Source organism: Podarcis bocagei (genome assembly GCF_964188305.1).
Source record: "Podarcis bocagei genome assembly, chromosome: 5".
Classification (NCBI taxonomy): Eukaryota; Metazoa; Chordata; class Lepidosauria; order Squamata; family Lacertidae; genus Podarcis; species Podarcis bocagei.
Window position 1 is genome coordinate 43,761,744 of NC_138129.1, and position 20,124 is coordinate 43,781,867.

Here is a 20,124-nt window from a genome sequence, read left to right on the forward strand (position 1 = left end):
TGGGACTTTGAGCTTCATGTACTCTAGATACAAAGGAATACAGAGATGTTGACAGATACTCTCCCTGGCAAGTGGGTCATGTGGTGTTGCAGGATATAAAGCAATCAACTGTACAAGATGTAATGGGGTCCTCACCAGCCAAAGAAACCCAGCAGCTTTTATATTAGCTATTCCATCAATTGTTCCAAGTTTGGGGCTTGCTTCTTTGCCGAAGAAGGGGGAGAGATAAAATGCAAACTGAAGGGACAAAGTCTGATGGTCTCAACACCTACAGTGAAAGTTAGCAAGTGAGCTCAGTCCCAAGATCAAACTGGCAATTGGCCTAAGGCTATCGCACGCCTCTTTGATACACAGCACATTTCTCACACTAAGCAGGGCCAGATCTTGTCACTGCTAGTCAGAGAAGCCTAGAGTGATGGAACAAGTAGCTGTGGGTTTAATCACCAGCGGAAGTTGTTCCTGCTAGGCTGGGATTGAGCCTACTGCTACCTCCCAGAGGTAAAATAAGAAAAGACAATGGTAGTGCAAGGAATCTTTGGCAAAAGTAATGTGTCACACACACCCAACAGCTGTTATTAATACAGTACTGTTTTATCAACTAAACCCTTGAGCATGTGATATGTCATGCCGAACACTACCCAACCGCTTTGCTAGATTGGAGGTTTATTAATAGTAAGTGAAGATGCTGCTTTGGTTGCAGTACAGTCTTCGCAGAATCAGGTGTCTGGCTGACAATAAGCTGTTCTGCACCTACTTTTTTGTGCTGTCAGGTTACTGTCTTGGGCATAACTAAAATAACACAGCAAACTATTATTTGATCTGTGCTCTTCTTCTACAAAGACGAGAGCACAGAGCACTGCACATTGGGTGCAAACTAGAAGCACCCAGGAGCGCAAGAAATGTCATAGCGAGAGTCCATGCGCTCTCAGAATACTAGAACTTCAGAGCATTCCGTGAAGCTGAATGTTGGAAGATTCAGAACAGACAAAAGAAAGTACTTCTTCACACAGCACCTACTAAACTTGGAATTCACTCCCATGAGAGGTAGCAATAGCCACCAACTTGGATAGCTTTAAAACAGGATTAGACCAGTTCATGGAAGATGATGGCTATTAACCACAGTAGCTATGCTCTCTTGTCATGTTGGAGACAATGTGTCTCTGAATACCAGTCATCAGGAACAGAAGGCGGGGAAGCGTCTGTTGCACTCAGGTTCTTTATCTGCTACTCTTATCTGCTATTCTAGGGTTGCCATATCTTGAAGAGCAAAAAAGAGGACAGCCAGAGCCGCTGCCAGCCCAAGCTGGGGAAAGAGGGGTGTGTGCCTCTTTCCCAAGCTTGGGCTGGCAGGAGTTGTGGTGTGCAGAGCAGCCTGAGCCCGAACCTGAAAAACCCGGACATTTCTTTTAAAATATAAAAATCTGCCCAGATTGGCATGTTGGTTCCCCAAAAGAGGACATGTCCTGGTTTTCCCAGGGATATGGCAACCCTAGCTATTCTTTATCTGCTAGTCTAACAATATACCAGTAATCTGATTATCACGAATCCTTCCCACACCCCAGCCTACAGCCTTCTTAGAATGTTCTTTTTGCAGTTGTGTAAGGACGTGGTATTTCTAGGAATGAGTTGAATTTATCACGGCGAAACCATGTGGGTAATACGGTCCATGTGTGTATTGTGGAGCAGACCTTGTATGCTGCTTTGTGTGCGTGGCTGGCGAAGGCTTCTGAGATTACGCATGCATATTTGACACATCCTTCTGTTTTGCAAAGCTGTGAGATAGCTACGTGAATCCCACTCTTCAGAGCTCCAACCCACAAAGAAAGAAACAGCATGCTAAACCAGCAAATATGATAAATGTTGTGTACTACTATCATCACACCTTATAGATGCTGCTCGTGGTTGGAGAATTAACAGAACAACTCTGGTTTTATGCAGTATTGCATTGCCAGTGTGCGTAATTAAGCTTCTTGACAGGCAACCCCCCCTGGTTCAGTAAGTGGAATGCTTATTTCACAGCGCTGCTTTTGGAGCTGCTGTGAACTTTCAGGCAAAGAAAACCATTGTGAAGGAAATGCAGCTGTTTTAACAGTAGGTGCAGGAAGTGTGCCTGGGGGTTGGCAATGCAACGTTGTGTAAAGATAACGCTGGCTCAAAGAAGCTCTTCTACCAATGGCAGCATGCAAAAGCTGCTGTAAAATGCCTGTAATGCACAATAACTGTAGAGCCAGACAACATTTTCTAGCTTCACTTGCAATTTGACTGTTGTGGCTATGAGAAATAATCTCTGATGGCTAGAATGGTTAAAAATGGGGGGGGGGGGGGAGATTGTCAGTATACTTATATTCCAAAGGGATATTCAGATGGCATAGAAACAGAGGAAGCTGCCTTCCTAGACCATCTAGCTCAATTTTATCTATATTGGCTGACAGTGGCTCTCAAGGGTCTCAGGCAGTGGGTATCTTCCACACGTATGTGGAGATGCGAGGGATTAAAACTGGGGCCTTCTACATGCAAGGTAGGGCTCTACCACTAACCTACAGCCTTCCTTCTGGCAGCTTCCTTCTTAGCTGGATGCTGCAGCACACAACCAGCAATGTGGTGTGTATCCTGTGGAAAATATTGGCTTGAATACCAAATAATAATAACATTGGGATATATCTGCCTCTTCTAAAAGCAGCAGGCCAACCATCTAGTTGATGTGATCTGCTGTCACCCCACCCTATTGTCCATCAGGTCAGACTGGGCTGAAGCATCCTGTCTACTGGAAGGACTGGAGGTAGCAAAAGTTCATTCCTTGCCACCACTAGTTTAGGCATGCATATTCATCAGTAAGGTAAAGGTAAGGGGACCCCTGACCATTAGGTCCAGTCGTGGCCGACTCTGAGGTTGTGGCACTCATCTCGCTTTATTAGCCGACTAAGCTGCTTCTGGCGAACCAGAGCAGTGCACGGAAATGCCGTTTACCTTCCCGCTGGAACAGTACCTATTTATCTACTTTCACTCTGAGGTGCTTTCAAACTGCTAGGTTGGCAGGAACAGGGACCAAGCAACGGGAGCTCACCCCGTCGCGGGGATTCGAACCGCCAACCTTCTGATCAGCAAGTCCTAGGCTCTGTGGTTTAACCCACAGCGTCATCCGTGTCCCTATATTCATCAGTGGTTAACTGCAATTTCAAGGAATTGCTTTTTTCAATGCACAAATGGGCCATCACAGATAAAACACCATAGAAGGAACTTCTGTGTTACGTAACATCACCTCAAAAGCAATGATTTGTCAGTGGAGTCGATTCACATATACAGCAGCCAGCCATCAAGTGTTGGATATTCATGTCTTAACCAGACCCCCCAGAAAGGCCCTGCTCTTTGATCTTCTGTCTCCAATTCCATTCCTGTCCCTACTTATAAAGAGCCAGATTTGGCGAAATTAAGTGTGGTCAGGCTATGCATTCCAATGAAAGAAACAGGCTGTCTCTATGGAAGTGAATGACGCCTTATTAAATATCAGGCCTTCGGAATGGAGATGAACATTTATTACTTTGGGGGCAAATAAATACAACCAATTCAGATTAATACAAATGAAACAGTAGCCTCCCCTGGAGCGTTAACATGATGGGCTTGTTTTTATTACTAGTCCTTTTATTCCCTTCCCCAGCAGCCTCTAAAAGCAGGGGGGGGGGGACCACTTTGAAGGAAAAAAGCTGTTCCTGCATTTTCTGCCTGGTGACATGGCTATTTCTGCATTGCCACAAAAAACAAGCACTTGCATTTTAAAAAAAATGGGGGGGGGAGAAGGGGAGAATGCCAAATGATTAGTTACTGTTAATTAAGGAATTAAAAGGCTTTGCTGTTGCATTTTTCAGACATGGATAAGACAAGGCACACATCTGTTGCATCTGACTTTGTAACAGGGGGAGCAGGAAGATAAGGGAGAAGATAAAGCTATATAATGCAAATGGTATAAGGAAAGCCATTCTCAGGCTGGATTTGCATATCATGCCTGGAAATCTGATGAACAGCTGCAAAATGGTGGTATGTGCTTAACCCTTCCTTCCCTTGGAGTTCCCTTCCCTAGTTGCTTTTCCTCATGAAGAATAGTAAAAAAAAATAAAATTAAAAAATAGCAGTTTGGGTGGTATGTGAGAGTGAGTGGTTGCAGAGGGGAAGTTCTGGGTGGGGGAACATTAAATGTTTAGCAAAGCCCCACAGCCACCACCTGTCTGTTTCAAATACAGTATACCATACCTTTTCCCTTCTACTTTGCAGCTGCTTGGTTGAGACCCCAGTTCCCATAACTGAGACTGCAATCAGGCAGCACTTTGTTCCGTCTTCTCTTTCTTTACCTAATAATTTTTACCTTTTAGACATAAAGCTACTTCTGGAAATCTAGTGGAATCTAGTGGCAGTTTCGTGCTATTCTCCCTGTTTGTTGTTTGCAGAAAAGAAACAATTTGCAACCTTTGTAACTCAGAAAAACATTGGAGTTTTTGCATTGTAATTTCACAACATAAAATTTGGGTCACTATCCTGGCATACTCATTCTTAAGGAAATCAATCAGCCCTGAGTGCTCACTGGAAGGACAGATCCTGAAGCTGAGGCTCCAGTACTTTGGCCACCTCATGAGAAGAGAAGACTCCCCGGAAAAGACCCTTATGTTGGGAAAGATTGAGGGCACAAGGAGAAGGGGACGACAGAGGATGAGATGGTTGGATACTGTTCTCGAAGCTACCAGCATGAGTTTGACCAAACTGTGGGAGGCAGTGGAAGACAGGAGTGCCTGGCGTGCTCTAGTCCATGGGGTCACGAAGAGTCGGAAATGACTAAGCAACAACAACAACAATTCTGGCATACAGTTCTTTCTCACCATTTAAAATTTAGCACAGCATGGCAGCATACTGATCAAAAGCCACAGTTCCATAAGACAACAGGTACTTCAGTGTTAAAGGAATATTAGAAATAAGGACAGAAGTCCTAGCATTATAAGCAGTAAAACGAACACAATAAACCCCCTATCTGAAGGCAGCCCGAGTCACAGCCAGTCATACAATTCTGCTCTCACACTGGACATAATTGGGCCAATGGCACTCATTATGTCACAGGACATTAGCAAAATCCAAATGGAGAAGTGAATTCTTTCTAAATCAAAGGGACCCAAACAAATCGGATGTTTCTAGCTTTCTGAGGAGCATGTTTCATTCTTCTATACCAAGTGTGAAGAATCTTTGGCCCTCCATACATTGCTGAACTACAGCTCCCATCAGCCCCAGCAAACATGGCCAATGACCATGGATAATGGGTGTTGTAGTTCAGAAACATCTGATGAGCCAAAGATTCCCCACACCTGTTCTAGAGCTAGATAATTTAACAACCTGCCACAGGACAGATTTAAAATGCAATGCCTCTGGTCCTTTTCATTTCTGTTGGTTAAAGCACTGAATAATCCATAAGTTTCATTTTATTCCTTTCTACTTTTAATGGAACTCTCTTGCATAGGTTTTCAGTTGTTTTGAAAAGCCACAGAATCCTGCCTTGCACTGCCAGAACAGCTTCAGCTTTTGAGAACAGTGGGTCATATCTTCTGTTGCCACCAACCAGCACTGTTTCCTTGAGGCCAGTGATTTTACACCAGCCAGTCATCTGGTCCAAAATCCCTCTAGAGTAGTTCAGAGAAATGGACTTCATAGTCTTGATAGCTCCATGTCTCCCTTAGTCAGGCACTGAGAGATACTGTATGTGAAAGGTACAGAGTTTCTTAGAACTTTGATGGAATAACACAGTTACTAGTAATTGGTATTCATAAAGGATAGGCTGCTGTATTCCCTGGTCAACGGCTGAGAAACTGATTTGAGTCAGGTACATAGCAACTGTGTATTCTTCTGCTTATTATTTCTAACAATCCAAGTTTATTCCACCCTCAATCTGTTATGTAAAATAACTTCAGAAGCAGTCTTTCAGTGAGCAAAGGAGGTGGGGGAAAGGCTTTTATCAAGAGTAAAAATGCTAAGTTTAAATTCTAGTTTTTGTCCTAGGAATTCACACTCTTTACTATCAGGTGGGGTACTGCACCCTTCTGTGGTTCATAGTGAAGACAGTCCATTTTTGGGGGTGTGGAAATGAGGTGCCCATATTCTTGATATCAGTGGTGTTAATGCCACACAAAATGGCTGCTATGGGCAGGAAAAAAAGGTGCTGATACTCTATACCAGTGAGTATATTCACAAAAAAGCACTGGCAACATCATATTGTAATTTGGAAACTGAAGGACTTACATGCGGGTGATGCATATACAACTTCCATATATTAATGTATGAACAAAGTAGACACATTGGTTCTGACTGAACTCTAGTAATGTGCAACTAATCAGGCACAGCAGCTAACAGGTCCTGGACAGAGATGTGCGTCCCCATCTACATCGAAAGACATATCCAACTAGTTCAGAGAGACCCAGATGAGCATGCAGTGCATAGATCCAGATGTGCATCTGTGCAGATTCCTGCTTCTGAGTACGGCATTCCCTCGCTCCTGTATCTTTAATATTTATGTTTAAAAATGGGGTAGGTGAGGTTCCCTTGCTGAAATTACCCTTCTCTGCACAACAATTAAAGGCAGTCCAGCCTTGTCCCATTCTGCAGCCCTAGAAGTACCTGAATTATTTGTAGGAAAAAGCCTAATACCAAATCAGCCAGTAGTTCCACCTAGGTCAGTATTGCCTATACTAACTGGAAACAGCTATCCAGGAATTCAGGAGTCTTTCCCAGCACTCCTAGGAGGTGCCAGGAACAAAACCTTTGACCTTTTGCATGCAAACCAGGGATCCTGATACAGCTTTTTCTGGGGAGACACAGGGGTACACATACCCCTAAACATTTTGTGAATCAAAGTTTCACCTCATTGAGGGGCAGTATTTCAATATCAGTAGGAAAACGAGAGTACCTCTAAACCTTTTTTTAAAGGAAAAAAGCACTGCTGCTACTGAAATACGGTCTTTCCCCCACATGATTGATAAGCTGCAGACCAGTCATATTTGTTGCCTCCAGGGAGCTGTCCATGCATTACTGTGCCAGGTTCAAGGTTCTTGCATTAATTTACGAGGCCCTTAACAACATGGGTCCAGATAATTTTAAGAATCACCTGATCCCTTATATCTTAGCCTGAGTTATCTGGAGGAGCCTTTGTTGGTGGCTCCCCATAACTCAGACACATGGCTCCTAACTGCATTCCATGCATTTGTTCCAAACCTGTGGAACACCCAACTGAGATTAGGCAGTCACCCTTCTTGCTGAACTTCAGGTGCATGGCTAAGGCTTTCTCGTTCCAGCAGGCATTGTAAGGCTGTGTTCAGATTGATGGTAATTTTGTTGTTTTATTGTCTCATTTTCTGTAGATTTTTTTTTTATTTTGCACATGATACTTAGAAATGCAAATGCTGAAGCAGTATATACCATGTTTGTTTGTTTGTTTTAAAAAATAAACTATTTTCTGTTCCTGTTTGCTGGGTGACTTGGTTTGTGCTGTATAAGACATACCTCTTTCACTTTTAATGCATTATATTGACGGAAGCCAGCTGTCACAAATGGCGCTGTATAGCATTTGAAAAAAGACACAGAGAGCCAGCAATATTTTCAGGAAGGTAAGAGCAGCTCCTTCAACCACTCTCCTCCGATTTTATTCTCCTTTTTTCTCCCCTCTCGCATGGCCATTTGCCAATGTCTCACGTTACCTCATCTGGTCATGGCTTTTACCCACCCATCGCCATATAAGGTAATTACTGCCCAGAGGGGGAACATAACTCCATATAAGGTTATGCACTTAATACACTGCAAGGCACAGACATGCAGGTCACCGAGGTCAGCGAGGCACCAGGTGGCGCTACAAGCCTTTGCCATGACTTCATGGCTCCCACATGATATAGATCAGTCATGTCCAACAGGTAGATTGTGATCTACCAGTAGAGCAGTGGACGTTTGTGGTAGATCACTGGTAGATCAGTGGCTCCCCCCAAAGAAGCTCAACAACTTGGGCTCTCCTAAAAAAATAAAAAAGCTCAAGAACTTTGACCTGAACCCCAAAAAGCAGGGCTTTCCGTCCTAGAAAAAGCTCAAGAACTTTGACCTGAACCCCCCAAAATGGGGTAGATCACTGCCAGTTTTTAACTGTGAGTAGATCGCAGTCTCTTGGGACTTGGCCACCCCTGATATAGATGATGCAATTCTGGCCATAGGCAGTTGGGAAAGATGTACTTGTCAAAAATTCCCCTTTTGTACAATTATTAAAGCTGCAGGAGCCCTGGCCACTACTGAATCTGTTCTCTCACACATACACACTGGTAGTACCTTGCTCCTTTCCCTGGTGTCTGTTACTTCAGGAGATGGAAATGTACTAGGTTTATGAGCTGCAGAATAAATTCATTGCCACATCCATTATATTTCTCGATGCCGCTTGGTGCACACACAGCCCTTAAGCTTTCTTCTCCCCAGTGAAGGTGTCTGTGCCCATTTCATTAATAATACTCTGCACTCACAGTGCACTGCACATTTATTGTCAGTGAGTGCAAGCTTGAGCTAATTAGCAAAGTTAATTAGTGCTGTACTGCAAAGCCCAGAATATGCAGGAAAGGACGTGTATCTGAGAGAGAGAATAAGAGACAGGGAGAGTGAAAGATAAAAGGCCTATAAAAACAGGAGCTGGCTTGTTCTCCCTTATTTATGTGTGACATGGAATTGAATATCAGCAGCTAGAGACAGGCTCCCCACCTGGGGATCTGACGCAGACCTTCAGGGGAAACATCTATTACACAGACAAATCCTTTCACTCTCTTCTCTCTCCATCAAAGGAGTGAGCATTCCTGCTGGGAGCCCAGAAGAATACTTCATTCTACTCCACATTAACCAGGCTATATCCAAACAGAATGCTCTTTTCCAGGACTAATTGCTAAAAATGTGTGTTGGGCTCAAGGTAGACTGGAAGACATACCCTTTGGAATCCAGCCTCCTGTTCATAATCTATATCTTTGTGGGTACACATGAATGTTCACATACATGCATGTGCAAATTACTATGATATTTCATCAGTGAGGCAAAGTTGTTTTGCATTGCTCAGAAGAAGCATGATGTTACTTATTATTATCACACATACTGCTGGTCCAGTGGGCTCTAGCATTGATCCAAGTTAAGGATCCAGTCCCTGGCAAATTCTCTTTCCTTAACAACACCCTCCCCTTTTCTCTTTTCCACTTTCCACCAATACTATGTATATAACCATGAGAAATTCACATGGCAGAGAAAGGTGTTTCAAATGAATGGAGGTATTAATCAAAAGAACAACAACAAAAAATAATAATATACTCAGCACCTAATGATGACTGCTTTTGATAGATGCACGAGACCTTCAGAATTTGTATTTGCTGTTACTGGACACAGGTGGCAATCCTAAGCACACTCACCAGAGGATAAGTACCATTAGACACAGTGGGTTTTGCTTCTGAGTAAACGTTCATAGGGTTGCTCTGCAAGCAGATGTATGACTGAGCAGGAAAACATTTTGCCAACGTGAAGGTGCAGAGAAGAAGGGAAACCACACCTGTTGAATTACTGCCTGTCAGGTAGCTGTTGAGGGTACCTAGAAGTAGGTGGCTGGTGAGCCTATTTAACAGCTCCTAACTCAAAGAAGGCACCTATGCTTGATGGTCAGGGGTGTGTGTGTGTGTGTGTGTGTGTGTGTTGACAAACCCATATTCTTTAGTTACATTTGTACAGTAGTAAGAGACGTTGCACTGCCAGGAGGTAAGCCAGGTCACTTTGCAATGTGAAGCAAGGGTTTGAGAGGATTACCACACAGGCTATTGGCCAGGCCTTCGATTTCAAGTGCATCACTGTAGTGAATCAGCTATGCAAGTGGCTTGACTTCACAAAATCAATGAATCCACAATACTTTTTGACAGATCACGAAGGGATTAACTCTCACAGTGTTGCTATGGATGGGAATAGGCTTGTTAGTCCCCAAACAATCTTACTTGGTGGCATTGGTCTTGTATTACATGCTCCTTGATTCTGACAGAAAATTGCAGTCCTGAGCATGTGAAGAAGAAGAAGAAGAAGAAGAGGAGGAGGAGGAGGAGGAGGAGGAGGAGGAGGAGGAGTTTGGATTTGATATCCCGCTTTATCACTACCCAAGGAGTCTCAAAGCGGCTAACAATCTCCTTTCCCTTCCTCCCTCACAACAAACACTCTGTGAGGTGAGTGGGGCTGAGAGACTTCAGAGAAGTGTGACTAGCCCAAGGTCACCCAGCAGTTGCATGTGGAGGAGCAGAGACGTGAACCCAGTTCACCAGATTACGAGTCCACCGTTCTTAACCACTACACCACACTACCATCATTTCAGCATATGGAGCAGACCTGCGAGGCAGTCAGCTGGTCTCTCTCCCACTAACACAATGTAACGGGATAGCTTTGCATGCAAAGGGAGGAGATACGTCTAAACATACAGCATCTCAATGTTTGCAAGCTTTCCTGGTGGGGACTTGCAACTCCCCCACCCAGCACTTGAATTTCAAATACTGTACTCACTAGCAATTCTTAGAAAAGATTGAGCTGGTTTGTGAGCCAAGCAAACAGCAGCTCACCTCTTCCTAATTACAGTTTACCAAGATTCATATTCCAAGCCAAAGAATCATGATGCTTGGCAACATTTTCCAAAATAGACATACCTTCTGAAGTCACTATAAATACAGTGTAGCTAGACTACACTTAGCAGTAGATTGGAATCAGCTACATTGAGGGGTCCTTAAACTTTATAAGAGCTGCCAAAAGCTGTATGTAAGAAATACACTACATTGTTGTTGTGCCTGTTATTTTCTAGTTATCCCCTAAACAAGGGTATGGTAATCTATGGCCTCTGGATGTGACTTGCTACAACTTCTATCATTCCTGAGCATGGGCCAAGCTGGCTGGGGCTGATGGGAACTGGAGTCCAGCAACACATGAAGAGCCACAGGTCCCCCATTCCTGCCTAAAACATTTTGGAGCAGGCAAACTGAGAATTCTGGAGAAAGTGTGAAAGTGAGAGATCTTAAAACCATTCCCTAATAAAGACTGCAATAGTTAGAGCAGTTCCTGGCTCACAAACACTCTTTCCCTCCCCTAGGGAAAAGCCATTTGCCTTTAGCTTGGTGCAGGGTACACTATTTAAGAAGGTCTTTAATTCCCCCTCCTTCCAGGAGATCAAACATATATTTTGCCTCAGGCCTATGCCTCATCTGTAGGAAGTTTGCCTTATTCCCCTCCCTAGGCATTGCTAACTTAAAGGATTCCTGCAATGTTTTCTAGCCAGAGTTTGACAGGTTTTCTTAAGGTGGGAAACAAGCAAGGCTAATGCACTGGTTTTGGGTTGAGACTCTCTCCAAAGTGGGGCCCTCAGGCAGGCAATGCACAGCCATCTTGTGTTTTTTAAAGTAGAGTTTTGATCCTAAATGACACAGTGTTTATCTCTTGCTCCCTTTCCTTGGCTTGCCGCTCTCCCAAAAAGCTCCATCAGCAGATGCCTCTGAATAGAACGAAGCTTTTGCTAGTTTCTTGTGGCAGCATTTCTGCAAATAAGCATTGAAAAGCTGGGAACCTGCCAAGCCTGAGATTCTGGCCATTTTAATTTCAGGAGAATTGTCTGCTTCCTCCTCTTGCTTTTAGAGCCTTTATATGTTGTTTAAAGAACACCCCTTTGGCAAACGGAAAGAAGCATGGCAGCTTCAGGCTGTAAATGAAAGATAAGCAGGAGCACTAATACATCTTTGGAGAGAGGGTGGTTTCTTTGCTGTAAACTGGCATAGCTCCCCAGACCAAGTCAATACAGTACAGTGGAGATGATTTGATCTGGGGGTAGATTCGGCCCTTGCTGTATTACGAATTGCTTCCTGGCCTTCATGACTACACTGTTTGTGCAATTCATGCCTTGCTTGCTTAGTCCTCCCTAACCAAATACTAGCCTAGAAGTGTGAGTACATAGAGCCAGAATTCTATGGAACTTTGAGCCTGCGGAACACACTGGACGAGCTTCTTGCACATATAGATTGAATTGCTTTGCAGACCAATCTAGAGTATTGGTCAAATATATACTATGGAAGTTACAGTCATCAAAAATCAAAGAGTATGGGAAAGGGAAAACCAACTCCATTTTAGAGATGAGTAACTTGGGTGCAGGCAGATTAAAGCTCATGTTTTTAACCCCCTCAGAGCTAAAGTAGAGACACTGGGAAATATGTGGCAGGATTTCCCGCTTTCTGTAATGAACTGGCAGGATGACAGAGAGGAGGAAGAGGATCCCGGCAAAGGGTGTAGCTGAGACTGGGACACAATGGGGCAAGCTGGGAAGGGGAAAGTAAGTACTCACTGGGTGATGGAGGATGGCAAGGGGGTGAGGGTCAGTACACAGGAACCAGAGCAGCAGGACCCATCACCAGAGCCAGAAGGACCCCTGTCTCCATCAACACAAGGCATAGGGAGCAGCAGTAGAAGTGCTCTAGGAGTCTGAGGCAGGCAAGGGTTCACAGCCCAGTTCTCTAGTTGGCCAGGTGGGGCTCGCTAACTCTGGGATGAGGGGTGTGATTCCTCAGCTGGAGTAGGCTTGGAGCAGGTGAGGGTCACTTGCCTCATCAAGCCCAGATGCAGGAAAAGTACAAAAGGGAAGCAGAGCTGAGGTGTTTTATCTGCTCAACTGCCCATGATGATGGGCCTTGGATTCTCCTAGACGTCTATGGGACTATGCTTTGGGCTGTATCCTGACTGGTGGACTGCTTACTTGGATTGGCCCTGGACTGTTTCCTGATCTTTGGACTTTAGATTTTGGACTTTGATTGTGCAGATGGACCCCAGGACTTTGAACTTTGGACTTGACATACTGACTTGCTGCCAGGTAAGCCAGGGGTTCCAGACACTCACTCACTCTTTCTTTCCTTTTCCCTCCCCCCCTTTCTCCCCCTTTCCTATCAGTTAACAAGTATGTGCATTGAAAAGGGCAGTGATGGTGAAAAATTGGGTGTTTATTTGACCTTTCCACCAGCACCATTTTACCAATCTAAATTGCCCCCCTCCCCAAAAACTGGTGTTCCACAGGAGAAAATAGAAAGGCATCATACAAAACCCAGTAAGTTTTCCACAGGGTGCAGATAGGAGGTTTGGAAAATGTGTGAATTAGATCAGGAAAAAACAGTGCAGGGGAGAAGCTTAAATACAGGCCATCAGAGTTGCCTTCTTCCCTGACTTTATTTGCGCACCCCCCCAAGCTGCTTTAAACAATAATAACAGCAGCACCCATGGGAGATCGAGTTATGGTTCTCTTAGCCACTCATCACATTTGACCCTCAAATCTCATGTAAACACCCAAATATTTGTGTACAGTGGTATCTTGGGTTAAGTACTTAATTCGTTCCGGAGGTCTGTTCTTAACCTGAAACTCTTCTTAACCTGAAGCACCACTTTAGCCAATGGGGCCTCCCACTGTGCCGCCGCATCCTGAAGCAAAGTTCTTAACCTGAGGTACTATTTCTGGGTGAGTGGAGTCTGTAACCTGAAGCGTATGTAACCCGAGGTACCACTGTACTAAGAGCTCAGCACAGTTGGGCAACAGGACATATTTAACAATGCCACAAAGTAATTGTTGATGCTTACATACCTGTGGAAGCATCAAAACTAAAATGAAAGGAAAGTCAAAAGCCAAAGCAATGGCCTATCTGAAAGGTCACAATTTCCCCATGAATGTCAAGAGAGCCCATTTTTGGAGAACATGTGGGGTGCTAACCCCATGCTTGAACAAGTCCCCAAACCAAATACTAGTCTTGGCACATAACTGCATTGAACTAGATTCCCATAAAATGTGGAGGCTGTGGCTAGGTACCATGACCTCTATCTAGAAGCTGGGCTGTTCAGAGGATAGCGGTTACTGGGACAAAAGCAATTGTTCCATTTAATACAGGCTTTTTGTGAGTCGCAGTCAACTCGACCTGATCCTCATGGTTTTTTGCAGGGTGGGGAGGAGAACATGTTATCTATTATCTACAGAAAAACAGTTCCCCGGTGTAAGGAGACTTCCATGCATCACTCCTAGAATAATTAAAATTCTCCTTAGCACCAAACCCTATTGATTAGCCAAAGGGCTTCTGATGGAAGTGGAAGAGCCCAGCGTGAAGCAATCCTACTGCCCGCTGTGCTGATCTCTGCCAGACGTGCATCTGATGCCTTTTCATTATTGTTTGCCAATGATTTGTTTTCCCCCACAAAGCTACAGCTCCCTTCAGAAGTGTCTGGTGATATTGCAGGGCCCTGGGAACTTCTCAGGGGCATTTTGGGGAAGGTGAAACTAGGAATAGAAGAGAGTTTTATTTGGTCTGTATTTTATAGTGAACTAAATCTCCTGGGTTAGTTCATTAATTATGACATTGCCATCCAGATTTCACACTTTTTGGAATTTTACAGTGCAGTTCTTGGCTCAAGAAGCGATCTCTATTTTAGGATAAAATGTATTTAAAATGCATACATGGATATATAATACATATTTAAATACATATCTTGTGATTAAGTATTTAAATGTAAATATGGATTTAGAAAAAGCTGCACAGGCTCAGCATTTGGAGTACAACTGGTCTAAATTTAACTCCTGGGGCATCCAGGGCAGCCATCCAGCACAGACCACTGCAAGCTTGAACAAGTTATTTCCACCTTGCACCACAACTCTTTCTTTCCAGTAACCAGGCATAGCTATAGAAGGGAGTGAAAAAGTCTGGAGCCGTGAAATGGCTTCTTGACATTATCTAGAAACGGGATGCATGTCACCAAATTTCTCTGGGGGAAGGAGAAGTTCTCCAACACATTCTCAAGGGCAGAGCTCACCATGAAGCAGTAGCTCGGTAGCTCGGCTTCTTTCTTTTTACCTACAGTTGTGGTTTTTTTTTGCTGCTGCTGTAAACAGCAACAGCAGCAACTATCTTGGCAGCCCGGCCTCCATTTTGCATCTTCCACAATATCCCAGACCTAATGTCATACAGCATTGCAGGTGGGGGGGGGGATGTTCTCTCCCTGTTTGCTTCTCACTACTCATGCAACACCTGGTTCCCCACCCCCATTGAGCTACATGGGACAGTCTGGCATCCCATAGTTGAAGAGTCAAATAATTTCCGGTTTGGCTAATAATTCTGTCTTCCTTTTTGCAACCATGCATCCTTTTGGTCAGCTGCTTAAATGCAGCAGTGCTAATGACCATCAAAACACTTCCTTAGCAGTTGTGTGTGGCTCTGCAGAGGACTCTTATTTGAAGCAAGCGAGTCCCATGTTTGACTGTCTCCCTTTGTCCAGCTTGAAATGTCAGGCTAGGTGAAGATCCTTTGGCTGTTCTCTTCAGAGGACGTGTTTAAAAGCATCCCTGCAGACATGCACTTCCCTGCCCTGACTGGAGCAGACTAACCCGGCTTTCTCCTACTGGAACAAACAGTTCACTCAGTGAAAATTACAAAGTGCTCCAATTTCATATATGGTTACTGACCTGGAAATTGATTGTTCCCCTACGAATGAGAATTTCTCATGTAGGTGTATCACTGACAAGTCCCAAAAACCTGGACCGCTGCAGAGAGAGGAGGGAGGGAAAATATTTGCCCAGAGTATGCTGTAAGGGTCATTGATGAGAAACTCAATTTGGTTCCCATCTTAATCAAGAGTAATAAATATTAATACAAAATGCTTACAAGGCTCCATTAGCCTCCAAAGCACTTTACCATGCTGATTGTGCTGATTAGTCCTCAGCACTTACAAGGCAAGTGAATAGCATAAAACTTTGATCTCTCTTTTGCAGACAAAGAACTGGAAGTGTCAGAGTTTAAAGACACCACAATCCTGGTTGGCTAGTTTGTACACATGAAAGGCTCTGCTCCGCCCCCCCCCCAACAATAGGGTGGCCAGGTAGAAAAGAGAACAGTGTGCCTGCAGGTTTAATATCGGTGGTGAATGAGAATTTCACCTATTGAAATTCCCTCTTCCTACACAAGCATTAAAGCTGCAGGAGTCCTGTCTTGTTTTAAATCCATTTACCCTTCCTCAAAGGGACGCGGGTGGTGCTGTGGTCTAAACCACTGAGCCTCTTGGGCTTGCTGATCAGAAGGTCAGCGGTTCGAATCCCCACGACAGGGTGAGCTCCCGTTGCACGGTCCCTGCTCCTGCCAACCTAGCAGTTTGAAAGCACAACAAAGTGCAAGTAGATAAATAGGTACTGCTAGGGCGGGAAGGTAAACGGCATTTCCGTGCACAGCTCTGGCTCACCAGAAGCGGCTTAGTCATGCTGGCCACATGACCCAGAAGCTGTACGGTGGCTCCCTCGGCCAGTAAAACAAGATGAGCACCGCAACCCCAGAGTCGGTCACAACTGGACCTAATGGTCAGGGGTCCCTTTACCTTTTTACCTTTCCTCAAAACATATCAGGAGTTGACCCAAGTATTGAGTCCCTAGGCTGCTGATGGAAACCTGAATTCCTATTTATGCAAACAGCTGCATCCTTCTGAAAATGTTCCACACCCTCCAGCATATGTTAGAGGGAATGAACACACACACACACACACACACACACACACACACACACACACTGCACCTAGGGATAGATAAATATTTCAAGTTCAGTTTCTCTTGGTTTCCTGTTTTTCTAACTTTCACTTCAGTTGGCCACATTTCTACATCAGTTTCCAGATTTTTTCATATAAAGTCCTAAAAACACCCCCCCACAGACACTAGCATTTTAGTGTCCCTTTCTCCTAATATACACGTTTGTAGGCAATTATGCTTTTCATAGGCATCTCTCTCAGTATCAGTCCTGCCTTGAGATGTTAGGAACTGATCCTGGGACTCTCTACATGTGCTCTACCACAGCTATGGCAGAAAAGGTAACGTGCAAACCGGACAGTAGTTGCTGCCATTGTATCCAGCTGCTGCATCGAAACCTAGAGATGGAGACGCCTCTCCAATTTGCATGTTACAATAGCAACAGTAGATGCAACAATATTAATTTTGATATGAATTTTCCTACAATGCACAAATCACGTCAGCATATTTTCAAACTCATTATAACTAGCCAAGTGACGAGAGTTAATTGCCAAGTAAGGCAGACTATATTTTGTCAAACAGCTACACCTGGACACACCAGGAGAACATAGGTCTTGTTTCTAATTGCTGTATACAGAGCGGCTCTGATGAGCATTAGGGGTTCATTTCAAAAATGTACTAAAAGAAGACCACTATTTGAGATCTCAACCCTATGGAAAACTTTCTCTGAAATTCTGTTCCCTCTGACTGCTGGGCTTCTTTATGCTTGAGTTTTCCTGTTTCTGTAACTAAAGTGGCTCCATTGCATATGATGGAGTGACATTGCTTGACACTGGCTGGGGCTTTGGCCAAAATTGGTCATTTTGCTAAAGGAGCCTTTGCTGTCTTGTATAATTGCTATATATGACTCCATGAATTAGGAAACAGTCTTTCACCCCCCATGCCAGCCTTCTGCTAAACAGTAGGCACACATTAAATTCTACTCTGCAAAGTTCCTTGCTTTACTGCTCTGCAGCACCACTATAATAATTAAATGCTGTTTAGGACAGCTTTGTACTTCAACAATGTATGTGTCCCTAGCAGAGAATTCATATTTAAATACAAGAGAAGCCACTGTTTGGCTTTCAATATATTGCCTTCATTTTAGGAACGCTGATGAATAAAGTTTGGGATGGAGGAGAAATTTGATTCAGTTCATATTTCAAGGTGAAGCCACCTAATTCACACTTTCTGAACCAAAACAAAGCCATTATTCAAAACCCACACCTCTACAAATTTTGCACTGCAGCTCCCTAGCCTATGTGTTTAAAATGTATATACTAGCATAAAATTTGCACTGAAATGCATGCATTAATGAAGATAACACACATAATGCATTAAGTTAGGGAAATTTGCTTTGCAGAAATCTGCATATCAGGCAAGTTTGCATACAAACATGTGTATATTGGGGAAATTCACACTAAAATGCTGGTGAATTTTTTCCTTAAAATAAAATTAAACTTATATGAAGAACTGAACATTTGAAAAATAAGAAACAGAGAAACCAGAATTGCCAGCAAGTAATGCAACCAGCTAGGAGGATGGTTATAAGAAAGGATGTCCACAGAACCCAGTTGTCATGCTTTGTTTGTACCTCCTTTCATTTGTTGTCCAGTTCTTCCCCTCTTCAATTGTTTCCCTCCTACTCCAAAACCCCTGTGTGTTTTGGAGCCTTGCACAGGTGCAAAGCTAGCAGAGTCATTATTATCCCTTGGCACCACATTGTGAAATAGTTTTTATTAAAGATTTTCTTGAATTACAAAAGAATGTGCAATGTCTCTCCCAAATACGTACACTTATTAGGGAATAAGCTCCACTGAGCATGGTGGGACTTCGATCTGAGCAATCTTGCATAGGATTCTGCTGTGTCCTCTTTCACATGGGCTGTTGAGAACCGGAGTCTGAACGCGACAACACTTGTATTCAATCCTTTCCTATCGTGCTGCATTCTGAATTGGTACACTCAGATTAGCTGCAATCTTTTGCCACAGCAACCATGTCTGTTGCGCCACTGGCTCAGAGACTGGTGGGCAAGACATCCAGTAGATGCAGCGTTCTTCTAGTGTTTTGGGAGCAAGGAGGTGGAAGACGCACATGTTCTGTGAGGGGAAGCCACTGAATTTATATTGAAAACCACTGGCACCAACTGTTTCAACTAATGTGACTTGACAACATGTCCGTCAATAGCCCAGCTTCAGTAAAACTGGATAGGGTTCAATTTGTCTAGGATTAAAACTTCACATTGACACTGCTTTAGAGTAGCTGTGCAGGGAGCTGGACTGAAGAAGGTCCTAAAGATTGAAAGAGTATGGGAACTCAATGGAAGGGCAGCTGGGAAGAAAGAGACAGATGCTTCAGTGAGAGGTTCACTGGATTTTTGCAGTGGATTCCAAACTTGCATTGGTGCCTCCTTGTATCTAATACCAGCTTCTAGAGATGATTTTAGAATGATGTGGGGGTATAGAAGCATACCCACTCATAAAACTAGGTGGTGGTTTTATGAGAGACATTTTGGAAGTTGCTTTTAGAGCGGAGAAGCAGCATATAGAACAATTTGTGAAATGGTTGGAAGAATAAATATTTTTAACAGGCCTGCGGCCACATAAGAAAGGATTAATTGATTGATAAATAATTTGTGGGATAGGATCAACAGGAAAATCATTTTCCCCATTTTGACTATTGGAAAATAGCGTTAGCATATTGCCCCAAGGACACAACTATTGCCACAGGGGCCAGCGCCCTGGGTGCCTGAGCACCCACACAATTCCCCATGAAGTTCCACAGTCGTGGGGCCAAGTTGGCACTCCTGGCTATTGTACGAGTTCCCTGGCATGGTGGATTCAGTATTTGAACTGGGACAAGATTAGCATTAATGGAGCCTATGTCTGTGGCAATCACTTCCAGGAGTGGGGTGCAGGCAGAGCAGTGTTGCTCGCCCGTCTTCCCAACTTTGAGCATTGCTGCTGGTTACCAAAGGTGTGGGGAACTCAGTGTGAGTGGGCGTGGCATCAAGAGCATCAGATTGGCTGTACAGGCATCTTGCAGACCTTCCTGCTCTTTGCCTCTCCCCTCTTGGTAACCAGCAGCGACGCTCAGCATTGGGAATCCTGGTTAGCAGTGCAGTCCGTTCAACTTGTGCAGATCTCTTCCCTTAGAAGTGAAACAAACCACAATGTTGCAGTGTTTTGACATGCATTGAAAACTTTTCTCCCAAGCCTCCCCATATCAGCCTATTTTATTTCTGCCTTTTTCATTCCTGTTGGTTTGTGTTTTTTATACTGTTTTATGACCCACATTATGTTTTATAGTCCATTCTTGTACTTCACTTTTTATGATGGTTTATATTGTTCAGCTGTATTGTATTTTGTGTATTTGATTGCCAGGTGGAGCTGACTTTTACCAGAGATTGTAAGCAGCTTTATAGAGGAGCTTTCTCAAAAGGTAGGGGTATAATTTTCTATGGATAACTATTTGTTTCATCATGAATATGGTATGAAACAGTTTCCTAAGGTAAC

At 43.8% G+C, this 20,124-nt stretch overlaps 1 long non-coding RNA gene across 2 annotated transcripts; it reads left to right on the forward strand.

The window, feature by feature from the left end:
* The first annotated feature begins 549 nt into the window (after window positions 1-549).
* LOC308586708 lies at window positions 550-7,388 on the forward strand. Of its 2 annotated transcripts, none has more exons than XR_014008030.1 (3): window positions 550-2,779; window positions 3,864-4,032; window positions 4,365-7,388. It is a non-coding gene; the product is annotated as an uncharacterized lncRNA (long non-coding RNA). The 2 variants fall into 2 exon arrangements; XR_014008031.1 differs by having other exon boundaries at window positions 4,440-7,388.
* The last annotated feature ends 12,736 nt before the right edge of the window (window positions 7,389-20,124 follow it).